Source organism: Oncorhynchus nerka, linkage group LG16, assembly GCF_034236695.1.
Source record: "Oncorhynchus nerka isolate Pitt River linkage group LG16, Oner_Uvic_2.0, whole genome shotgun sequence".
NCBI classification, from domain to species: domain Eukaryota; kingdom Metazoa; phylum Chordata; class Actinopteri; order Salmoniformes; family Salmonidae; genus Oncorhynchus; species Oncorhynchus nerka.
Window position 1 is genome coordinate 37,291,802 of NC_088411.1, and position 12,097 is coordinate 37,303,898.

Below are 12,097 nucleotides of genomic sequence, written 5' to 3' on the forward strand. Positions count from 1 at the left end.
AGTCCTAATAGTCAGCCCTGTGTTAGTTCTAACAGTCAGCCCTGTGTTAGTCCTAACAGTCAGCCTTGTATTGTCCTAATAGTCAGCCCTGTGTTGTCCTATTAGTCAGCCCTGTGTTAGTCCTAACAGTCAGCCCTGTGTTAGTCCTAACAGTCAGCCCTGTGTTAGTCCTAACAGTCAGCCCTGTATTGTCCTCAGCCCTGTATTGTCCTAATAGTCAGCCCTGTGTTAGTCCTAACAGTCAGCCCTGTGTTAGTCCTAACAGTCAGCCCTGTGTCAGTCCTAACAGTCAGCCCTGTATTGTCCTATTAGTCAGCCCTGTATTGTCCTATTAGTCAGCCCTGTATTGTCCTATTAGTCAGCCCTGTGTTAGTCCTAACAGTCAGCCCTGTGTTAGTCCTAATAGTCAGCCCTGTATTGTCCTAATAGTCAGCCCTGTGTTAGTCCTAACAGTCAGCCCAGTGTTAGTTCTAACAGTCAGCCCTGTGTTAGTCCTAACAGTCAGCCTTGTATTGTCCTATTAGTCAGCCCTGTATTGTCCTATTAGTCAGCCCTGTATTGTCCTATTAGTCAGCCCTGTATTGTCCTATTAGTCAGCCCTGTATTGTCCTATTAGTCAGCCCTGTATTGTCCTATTAGTCAGCCCTGTATTGTCCTATTAGTCAGCCCTGTATTGTCCTATTAGTCAGCCCTGTATTGTCCTAATAGTCAGCCCTATATTGTTCTATTAGTCAGCCCTGTGTTAGTCCTAACAGTCAGCCCTGTGTTAGTCCTAATAGTCAGCCCTGTGTTAGTTCTAACAGTCAGCCCTGTGTTAGTCCTAACAGTCAGCCCTGTGTTAGCCCTAACAGTCAGCCCTGTGTTAGTCCTAACAGTCAGCCCTGTGTTAGTCCTAACAGTCAGCCCTGTGTTAGTCCTAACAGTCAGCCCTGTGTTAGTCCTAACAGTCAGCCCTGTATTGTCCTATTAGTCAGCCCTGTATTGTCCTATTAGTCAGCCCTGTATTGTCCTATTAGTCAGCCCTATATTGTCCTATTAGTCAGCCCTGTGTTAGTCCTAACAGTCAACCCTATGTTAGTCCTAATAGTCAGCCCTGTGTTAGTCCTAACAGTCAGCCCTGTGTTAGTCCTAACAGTCAGCCCTGTGTTAGTCCTAACAGTCAGTCCTGTGTTAGTCCTAACAGTCAGCCCTGTGTTAGTCCTAACAGTCAGCCCTGTATTGTCCTATTAGTCAGCCCTGTATTGTCCTATTAGTCAGCCCTGTATTGTCCTATTAGTCAGCCCTGTATTGTCCTAATAGTCAGCCCTGTGTTAGTCCTAATAGTCATCCCTGTATTGTCCTAATAGTCAGCCCTGTGTTAGTCCTAACAGTCAGCCCAGTGTTAGTCCTAACAGTCATTCCTGTGTCAGTCCTAACAGTCAGCCCTGTATTGTCCTATTAGTCAGCCCTGTATTGTCCTATTAGTCAGCCCTGTATTGTCCTATTAGTCAGCCCTGTATTGTCCTAATAGTCAGCCCTGTGTTAGTCCTAATAGTCAGCCCTGTATTGTCCTAATAGTCAGCCCTGTGTTAGTCCTAACAGTCAGCCCTGTGTTAGTCCTAACAGTCAGCCCTGTGTTAGTCCTAACAGTCAGCCCTGTATTGTCCTATTAGTCAGCCCTGTATTGTCCTATTAGTCAGCCCTGTATTGTCCTATTAGTCAGCCCTGTATTGTCCTATTAGTCAGCCCTGTATTGTCCTATTAGTCAGCCCTGTATTGTCCTATTAGTCAGCCCTGTATTGTCCTATTAGTCAGCCCTGTATTGTCCTATTAGTCAGCCCTGTATTGTCCTAATAGTCAGCCCTGTATTGTCCTATTAGTCAGCCCTGTGTTAGTCCTAACAGTCAGCCCTGTGTTAGTCCTAATAGTCAGCCCTGTGTTAGTTCTAACAGTCAGCCCTGTGTTAGTCCTAACAGTCAGCCTGTGTTATTGTCCTAATAGTCAGCCCTGTGTTAATCCTAACAGTCAGCCCTGTGTTAGTCCTAACAGTCAGCCCTGTGTTAGTCCTAACAGTCAGCCCTGTGTTAGTCCTAACAGTCAGCCCTGTGTTAGTCCTAACAGTCAGCCCTGTGTTAGTCCTATTAGTCAGCCCTGTATTGTCCTATTAGTCAGCCCTGTATTGTCCTAATAGTCAGCCCTGTATTGTCCTAATAGTCAGCCCTGTATTGTCCTAATAGTCAGCCCTGTGTTAGTCCTAACAGTCAGCCCTGTGTTAGTCTAACAGTCAGCCCTGTGTTAGTCCTAACAGTCAGCCCTGTATTGTCCTATTAGTCAGCCCTGTATTGTCCTATTAGTCAGCCCTGTATTGTCCTATTAGTCAGCCCTGTATTGTCCTATTAGTCAGCCCTGTATTGTCCTATTAGTCAGCCCTGTATTGTCCTATTAGTCAGCCCTGTATTGTCCTATTAGTCAGCCCTGTATTGTCCTATTAGTCAGCCCTGTATTGTCCTAATAGTCAGCCCTGTATTGTCCTATTAGTCAGCCCTGTGTTAGTCCTAACAGTCAGCCCTGTGTTAGTCCTAATAGTCAGCCCTGTGTTAGTTCTAACAGTCAGCCCTGTGTTAGTCCTAACAGTCAGCCCTGTATTGTCCTAATAGTCAGCCCTGTGTTAATCCTAACAGTCAGCCCTGTGTTAGTCCTAACAGTCAGCCCTGTGTTAGTCCTAACAGTCAGCCCTGTGTTAGTCCTAACAGTCAGCCCTGTGTTAGTCCTAACAGTCAGCCCTGTATTGTCCTATTAGTCAGCCCTGTATTGTCCTATTAGTCAGCCCTGTGTTAGTCCTAACAGTCAGCCCTGTGTTAGTCCTAACAGTCAGCCCTGTGTTAGTCCTAATAGTCAGCCCTGTGTTGTCCTAACAGTCAGCCCTGTGTTAGTCCTAACAGTCAGCCCTGTGTTAGTCCTAACAGTCAGCCCTGTGTTAGTCCTATTAGTCAGCCCTGTGTTAGTCCTAACAGTCAGCCCTGTGTTAGTCCTAACAGTCAGCCCTGTGTTGTCCTAATTAGTCAGCCCTGTGTTAGTCCTAACAGTCAGCCTTGTATTGTCCTAATAGTCAGCCCTGTGTTAAGTCCTAACAGTCAGCCCTGTGTTAGTCCTAACAGTCAGCCCAGTCCTAACAGTCAGCCCTGTGTTAGTCCTAACAGTCAGCCCTGTGTTAGTCCTAACAGTCAGCCCTGTGTTAGTCCTAACAGTCAGCCCTGTGTTAGTCCTAACAGTCAGTCCTGTGTTAGTCCTAACAGTCAGCCCTGTGTTAGTCCTAACAGTCAGCCCTGTGTTAGTCCTAACAGTCAGCCCTGTGTTAGTCCTAACAGTCAGCCCTGTATTGTCCTATTAGTCAGCCCTGTATTGTCCTATTAGTCAGCCCTGTATTGTCCTATTAGTCAGCCCTGTATTGTCCTATTAGTCAGCCCTGTATTGTCCTAATAGTCAGCCCTATATTGTCCTATTAGTCAGCCCTGTGTTAGTCCTAACAGTCAGCCCTGTGTTGTCCTAATAGTCAGCCCTGTGTTAGTTCTAACAGTCAGCCCTGTGTTAGTCCTAACAGTCAGCCCTGTATTGTCCTAATAGTCAGCCCTGTGTTGTCCTAACAGTCAGCCCTGTGTTAGTCCTAACAGTCAGCCCTGTGTTAGTCCTAACAGTCAGCCCTGTGTTAGTCCTAACAGTCAGCCCTGTGTTAGTCCTAACAGTCAGCCCTGTATTGTCCTAATAGTCAGCCCTGTATTGTCCTAATAGTCAGCCCTGTGTTAGTCCTAACAGTCAGCCCTGTGTTAGTCCTAACAGTCAGCCCTGTGTTAGTCCTAATAGTCAGCCCTGTGTTAGTCCTAACAGTCAGCCCTGTGTTAGTCCTAACAGTCAGCCCTGTGTTAGTCCTAACAGTCAGCCCTGTGTTCCTAACAGTCAGCCCTGTGTTAGTCCTAACAGTCAGCCCTGTGTTAGTCCTAACAGTCAGCCCTGTGTTAGTTCTAACAGTCAGCCCTGTGTTAGTCCTAACAGTCAGCCTTGTATTGTCCTAATAGTCAGCCCTGTGTTAATCCTAACAGTCAGCCCCGTGTTAGTCCTAACAGTCAGCCCTAACAGTCAGCCCTGTGTTAGTCCTAACAGTCAGCCCTGTGTTAGTCCTAACAGTCAGCCCTGTGTTAGTCCTAACAGTCAGCCCTGTGTTAGTCCTAACAGTCAGCCCTGTGTTAGTCCTAACAGTCAGCCCTGTGTTAGTCCTAACAGTCAGCCCTGTGTTAGTCCTAACAGTCAGCCCTGTGTTAGTCCTAACAGTCAGCCCTGTATTGTCCTATTAGTCAGCCCTGTATTGTCCTATTAGTCAGCCCTGTATTGTCCTATTAGTCAGCCCTGTATTGTCCTATTAGTCAGCCCTGTATTGTCCTAATAGTCAGCCCTGTATTGTCCTATTAGTCAGCCCTGTATTGTCCTAACAGTCAGCCCTGTGTTAGTCCTAACAGTCAGCCCTGTGTTAGTCCTAACAGTCAGCCCTGTGTTAGTCCTAACAGTCAGCCCTGTGTTAGTCCTAACAGTCAGCCCTGTGTTAGTCCTAACAGTCAGCCCTGTGTTGTCCTATTAGTCAGCCCTGTATTGTCCTATTAGTCAGCCCTGTATTGTCCTATTAGTCAGCCCTGTATTGTCCTAACAGTCAGCCCTGTGTTATTAGTCCTAACAGTCAGCCCTGTGTTGTCCTAACAGTCAGCCCTGTGTTAGTCCTAACAGTCAGCCCTGTGTTAGTCCTAACAGTCAGCCCTGTATTGTCCTATTAGTCAGTCCCTGCCCTGTATTGTCCTATTAGTCAGCCCTGTATTGTCCTATTAGTCAGCCCTGTATTGTCCTATTAGTCAGCCCTGTATTGTCCTAATAGTCAGCCCTATATTGTCCTATTAGTCAGCCCTGTGTTAGTCCTAACAGTCAGCCCTGTGTTAGTCCTAATAGTCAGCCCTGTGTTAGTTCTAACAGTCAGCCCTGTGTTAGTCCTAACAGTCAGCCCTGTATTGTCCTAATAGTCAGCCCTGTATTGTCCTATTAGTCAGCCCTGTGTTAGTCCTAACAGTCAGCCCTGTGTTAGTCCTAACAGTCAGCCCTGTGTTAGTCCTAACAGTCAGCCCTGTGTTAGTCCTAACAGTCAGCCCTGTGTTAGTCCTAACAGTCAGCCCTGTGTTAGTCCTAATAGTCAGCCCTGTGTTAGTCCTAACAGTCAGCCCTGTGTTAGTCCTAACAGTCAGCCCTGTGTTAGTCCTAACAGTCAGCCCTGTGTTAGTCCTAACAGTCAGCCCTGTGTTAGTCCTATTAGTCAGCCCTGTATTGTCCTATTAGTCAGCCCTGTATTGTCCTATTAGTCAGCCCTGTATTGTCCTATTAGTCAGCCCTGTATTGTCCTAATAGTCAGCCCTGTATTGTCCTATTAGTCAGCCCTGTGTTAGTCCTAACAGTCAGCCCTGTGTTAGTCCTAACAGTCAGCCCTGTGTTAGTCCTAACAGTCAGCCCTGTGTTAGTCCTAACAGTCAGCCCTGTGTTAGTCCTAACAGTCAGCCCCTAACAGTCAGCCCTGTGTTAGTCCTAACAGTCAGCCCTGTGTTAGTCCTAACAGTCAGCCCTGTATTGTCCTATTAGTCAGCCCTGTATTGTCCTATTAGTCAGCCCTGTATTGTCCTATTAGTCAGCCCTGTATTGTCCTATTAGTCAGCCCTGTGTTAGTCCTAACAGTCAGCCCTGTGTTAGTCCTAATAGTCAGCCCTGTGTTAGTTCTAACAGTCAGCCCTGTGTTAGTCCTAACAGTCAGCCCTGTATTGTCCTAATAGTCAGCCCTGTGTTGTCCTAACAGTCAGCCCTGTGTTAGTCCTAACAGTCAGCCCTGTGTTAGTCCTAACAGTCAGCCCTGTGTTAGTCCTAACAGTCAGTCCTGTGTTAGTCCTAACAGTCAGCCCTGTATTGTCCTATTAGTCAGCCCTGTATTGTCCTATTAGTCAGCCCTGTATTGTCCTATTAGTCAGCCCTGTATTGTCCTATTAGTCAGCCCTGTATTGTCCTATTAGTCAGCCCTGTGTTGTCCTAACAGTAACACCCTATGTTAGTCCTAATAGTCAGCCCTGTGTTAGTTCTAACAGTCAGCCCTGTGTTAGTCCTAACAGTCAGCCTTGTATTGTCCTAATAGTCAGCCCTGTGTTAATCCTAACAGTCAGCCCCGTGTTAGTCCTAACAGTCAGCCCTGTGTTAGTCCTAACAGTCAGCCCTGTGTTAGTCCTAACAGTCAGCCCTGTGTTAGTCCTAACAGTCAGCCCTGTGTTAGTCCTAACAGTCAGCCCTGTATTGTCCTATTAGTCAGCCCTGTATTGTCCTATTAGTCAGCCCTGTATTGTCCTATTAGTCAGCCCTGTATTGTCCTAATAGTCAGCCCTGTGTTAGTCCTAATAGTCATCCCTGTATTGTCCTAATAGTCAGCCCTGTGTTAGTCCTAACAGTCAGCCCAGTGTTAGTCCTAACAGTCAGCCCTGTGTTAGTCCTAACAGTCAGCCCTGTATTGTCCTATTAGTCAGCCCTGTATTGTCCTATTAGTCAGCCCTGTATTGTCCTATTAGTCAGCCCTGTGTTAGTCCTAATAGTCAGCCCTGTATTGTGTTAGTCCTAACAGTCAGCCTGTGTTAGTTCTAACAGTCAGCCCTGTGTTAGTCCTAACAGTCAGCCTTGTATTGTCCTATTAGTCAGCCCTGTATTGTCCTATTAGTCAGCCCTGTATTGTCCTATTAGTCAGCCCTGTATTGTCCTATTAGTCAGCCCTGTATTGTCCTATTAGTCAGCCCTGTATTGTCCTATTAGTCAGCCCCCTAGTCAGCCCTGTATTGTCCTATTAGTCAGCCCTGTATTGTCCTAATAGTCAGCCCTATATTGTCCTATTAGTCAGCCCTGTGTTAGTCCTAACAGTCAGCCCTGTGTTAGTCCTAATAGTCAGCCCTGTGTTAGTCCTAACAGTCAGCCCTGTGTTAGTCCTAACAGTCAGCCTTGTATTGTCCTAATAGTCAGCCCTGTGTTGTCCTAACAGTCAGCCCTGTGTTAGTCCTAACAGTCAGCCCTGTGTTAGTCCTAACAGTCAGCCCTGTGTTAGTCCTAACAGTCAGCCCTGTGTTGTCCTTAGTCCTATTGTCCTATTAGTCAGCCCTGTATTGTCCTAATAGTCAGCCCTGTGTTAGTCAGCCCTAACAGTCAGCCCTGTGTTAGTCCTAACAGTCAGCCCTGTGTTAGTCCTATTAGTCAGCCCTGTGTTAGTCCTAACAGTCAGCCCTGTGTTAGTCCTAACAGTCAGCCCTGTGTTAGTCCTAACAGTCAGCCTTGTATTGTCCTAATAGTCAGCCCCCAGTGTGTTGTCCTAACAGTCAGCCTAACAGTCAGCCCTGTGTTAGTCCTAATAGTCAGCCCTGTGTTAGTTCTAACAGTCAGCCCTGTGTTAGTCCTAACAGTCAGCCTTGTATTGTCCTAATAGTCAGCCCTGTGTTAATCCTAACAGTCAGCCCTGTGTTAGTCCTAACAGTCAGCCCTGTGTTAGTCCTAACAGTCAGCCCTGTGTTAGTCCTAACAGTCAGCCCTGTATTGTCCTAATAATTCAGCCCTGTATTGTCCTAATAGTCAGCCCTGTGTTAGTCCTAACAGTCAGCCCTGTGTTAGTCCTAACAGTCAGCCCTGTGTTAGTCCTAATAGTCAGCCCTGTGTTAGTCCTAACAGTCAGCCCTGTGTTAGTTCTAACAGTCAGCCCTGTGTTAGTCCTAACAGTCAGCCTTGTATTGTCCTAATAGTCAGCCCTGTGTTAATCCTAACAGTCAGCCCCGTGTTAGTCCTAACAGTCAGCCCTGCCCTGTGTTAGTCCTAACAGTCAGCCCTGTGTTAGTCCTAACAGTCAGCCCTGTGTTAGTCCTAACAGTCAGCCCTGTGTTAGTCCTAACAGTCAGCCCTGTGTTAGTCCTAACAGTCAGCCCTGTGTTAGTCCTAACAGTCAGCCCTGTGTTAGTCCTAACAGTCAGCCCTGTGTTGTCCTATTAGTCAGCCCTGTATTGTCCTATTAGTCAGCCCTGTATTGTCCTATTAGTCAGCCCTGTATTGTCCTATTAGTCAGCCCTGTATTGTCCTATTAGTCAGCCCTGTATTGTCCCAGCCCTGTATTGTCCTATTAGTCAGCCCTGTGTTAGTCCTAACAGTCAGCCCTGTGTTAGTCCTAACAGTCAGCCCTGTGTTAGTCCTAACAGTCAGCCCTGTGTTAGTCCTAACAGTCAGCCCTGTGTTAGTCCTAACAGTCAGCCCTGTGTTAGTCCTAACAGTCAGCCCTGTATTGTCCTATTAGTCAGCCCTGTATTGTCCTATTAGTCAGCCCTGTATTGTCCTATTAGTCAGCCCTGTATTGTCCTATTAGTCAGCCCTGCATTGTCCTTAGTCAGCCCTGTATTGTCCTAACAGTCAGCCCTGTGTTAGTCCTAATAGTCAGCCCTGTGTTAGTCTAACAGTCAGCCCTGTGTTAGTCCTAACAGTCAGCCCTGTATTGTCCTAACAGTCAGCCCTGTGTTGTCCTAACAGTCAGTCCCTAACAGTCAGCCCTGTGTTAGTCCTAACAGTCAGCCCTGTGTTAGTCCTAACAGTCAGCCCTGTATTCCTATTAGTCAGCCCTGTCCTATTAGTCAGCCCTGTATTGTCCTATTAGTCAGCCCAGTGCCATTGTCCTAACAGTCAGCCCTGTGTTAGTCCTAACAGTCAGCCCTGTGTTAGTCCTAACAGTCAGCCCTGTGTTAGTCCTAACAGTCAGCCCTGTGTTAGTCCTAACAGTCAGCCCTGTGTTGTCCTAACAGTCAGCCCTGTATTGTCCTATTAGTCAGCCCTGTATTGTCCTAGTCAGCCCTGTATTGTCCTATTAGTCAGCCCTGTATTGTCCTATTAGTCAGCCCTGTATTGTCCTAATAGTGTGTTGCCCTATTAGTGCCCTGTATAGTCCTAACAGTCAGCCCTGTGTTAGTCCTAACAGTCAGCCCTGTGTTAGTCTAACAGTCAGCCCTGTGTTAGTCCTAACAGTCAGCCCTGTGTTAGTCCTAACAGTCAGCCCTGTATTGTCCTATTAGTCAGCCCTGTATTGTCCTATTAGTCAGCCCTGTATTGTCCTATTAGTCAGCCCTGTATTGTCCTAGTCAGCCCTGTGTTAGTCAGCCCTGTATTGTCCTAATAGTCAGCCCTGTGTTAGTCCTAACAGTCAGCCCAGTGTTAGTCCTAACAGTCATTCCTGTGTTAGTCCTAACAGTCAGCCCTGTATTGTCCTATTAGTCAGCCCTGTATTGTCCTATTAGTCAGCCCTGTATTGTCCTATTAGTCAGCCCTGTATTGTCCTATTAGTCAGCCCTGTATTGTCCTATTAGTCAGCCCTGTATTGTCCTATTAGTCAGCCCTGTATTGTCCTAATAGTCAGCCCTGTATTGTCCTAATAGTCAGCCCTGTATTGTCCTATTAGTCAGCCCTGTATTGTCCTAATAGTCAGCCCTGTGTTGTCCTAACAGTCAGCCCTGTGTTAGTCCTAACAGTCAGCCTAACAGTCAGCCCTGTGTTAGTCCTAACAGTCAGTCCTGTGTTAGTCCTAACAGTCAGCCCTGTGTTAGTCCTAACAGTCAGCCCTGTTAGTCCTAACAGTCAGTCCTGTGTTAGTCCTAACAGTCAGCCCTGTTAGTCCTAACAGTGTCCTGTGTTAGTCCTAACAGTCAGCCCTGTGTTAGTCCTAACAGTCAGCCCTGTATTGTCCTATTAGTCAGCCCTGTATTGTCCTATTAGTCAGCCCTGTATTGTCCTATTAGTCAGCCCTGTATTGTCCTATTAGTCAGCCCTGTATTGTCCTAATAGTCAGCCCTGTATTGTCCTATTAGTCAGCCCTGTGTTAGTCCTAACAGTCAGCCCTGTGTTAGTCCTAACAGTCAGCCCTGTGTTAGTCCTAACAGTCAGTCCTGTGTTAGTCCTAACAGTCAGCCCTGTGTTAGTCCTAACAGTCAGCCCTGTGTTAGTCCTAACAGTCAGCCCTGTATTGTCCTATTAGTCAGCCCTGTATTGTCCTATTAGTCAGCCCTGTATTGTCCTATTAGTCAGCCCTGTATTGTCCTATTAGTCAGCCCTGCATTGTCCTATTAGTCAGCCCTGTGTTAGTCCTAACAGTCAGCCCTGTGTAGTCCTAACAGTCAGCCCTGTGTTAGTTCTAACAGTCAGCCCTGTGTTGTCCTAACAGTCAGCCTTGTATTGTCCTAACAGTCAGCCCTGTGTTAGTCCTAACAGTCAGCCCTGTGTTAGTCCTAACAGTCAGCCCTGTGTTAGTCCTAACAGTCAGCCCTGTGTTAGTCCTAATAGTCAGCCCTGTATTGTCCTATTAGTCAGCCCTGTATTGTCCTATTAGTCAGCCCTGTATTGTCCTATTAGTCAGCCCTGTGTTAGTCCTAACAGTCAGCCCTGTGTTAGTCCTAACAGTCAGCCCTGTGTTAGTCCTAACAGTCAGCCCTGTGTTAGTCCTAACAGTCAGCCCTGTGTTAGTCCTAACAGTCAGCCCTGTATTGTCCTATTAGTCAGCCCTGTATTGTCCTAATAGTCAGCCCTGTATTGTCCTATTAGTCAGCCCTGTATTGTCCTATTAGTCAGCCCTGTATTGTCCTAATAGTCAGCCCTGTGTTGTCCTATTAGTCAGCCCTGTATAGTCCTAACAGTCAACCCTGTTTTAGTCCTAATAGTCAGCCCTGTGTTAGTTCTAACAGTCAGCCCTGTGTTAGTCCTAACAGTCAGCCCTGTGTTAGTCCTAACAGTCAGCCCTGTATTGTCCTATTAGTCAGCCCTGTATTGTCCTATTAGTCAGCCCTGTATTGTCCTATTAGTCAGCCCTGTATTGTCCTAATAGTCAGCCCTGTGTTAGTCCTAATAGTCATCCCTGTATTGTCCTAATAGTCAGCCCTGTGTTAGTCCTAACAGTCAGCCCAGTGTTAGTCCTAACAGTCATTCCTGTGTTAGTCCTAACAGTCAGCCCTGTATTGTCCTATTAGTCAGCCCTGTATTGTCCTATTAGTCAGCCCTGTATTGTCCTATTAGTCAGCCCTGTATTGTCCTATTAGTCAGCCCTGCATTGTCCTATTAGTCAGCCCTGTATTAGTCAGCCCTATTAGTCAGCCCTGTATTGTCCTATTAGTCAGCCCTGTATTGTCCTATTAGTCAGCCCTGTATTGTCCTATTAGTCAGCCCTGTGTTAGTCCTAATAGTCAGCCCTGTATTGTCCTATTAGTCAGCCCTGTGTTAGTCCTAACAGTCAGCCCTGTGTTGTCCTATTAGTCAGCCCTGTATTGTCCTATTAGTCAGCCCTGTATTGTCCTATTAGTCAGCCCTGTATTGTCCTATTAGTCAGCCCTGTATTGTCCTAATAGTCAGCCCAGCCCTATATTGTCCTATTAGTCAGCCCTGTGTTAGTCCTAACAGTCAGCCCTGTGTTAGTCCTAACAGTCAGCCCTGTGTTAGTCCTAACAGTCAGCCCTGTGTTAGTCCTAACAGTCAGCCCTGTGTTAGTCCTAACAGTCAGCCCTGTGTTAGTCCTAACAGTCAGCCCTGTATTGTCCTATTAGTCAGCCCTGTATTGTCCTATTAGTCAGCCCTGTATTGTCCTATTAGTCAGCCCTGTATTCAGTCCTATTAGTCAGCCCTGCATTGTCCTAATTAGTCAGCCCTAATTAGTCAGCCCTGTGTTAGTCCTAACAGTCAGCCCTGTGTTAGTCCTAACAGTCAGCCCTGTGTTAGTCCTAACAGTCAGCCCTGTGTTAGTCCTAACAGTCAGCCCTGTATTGTCCTATTAGTCAGCCCTGTATTGTCCTATTAGTCAGCCCTGTATTGTCCTATTAGTCAGCCCTGTATTGTCCTATTAGTCAGCCCTGTATTGTCCTAATAGTCAGCCCTATATTGTCCTATTAGTCAGCCCTGTGTTAGTCCTAACAGTCAGCCCTGTGTTAGTCCTAATAGTCAGCCCTGTGTTAGTTCTAACAGTCAGCCCTGTGTTAGTCCTAACAGTCAGCCTTGTATTGTCCTA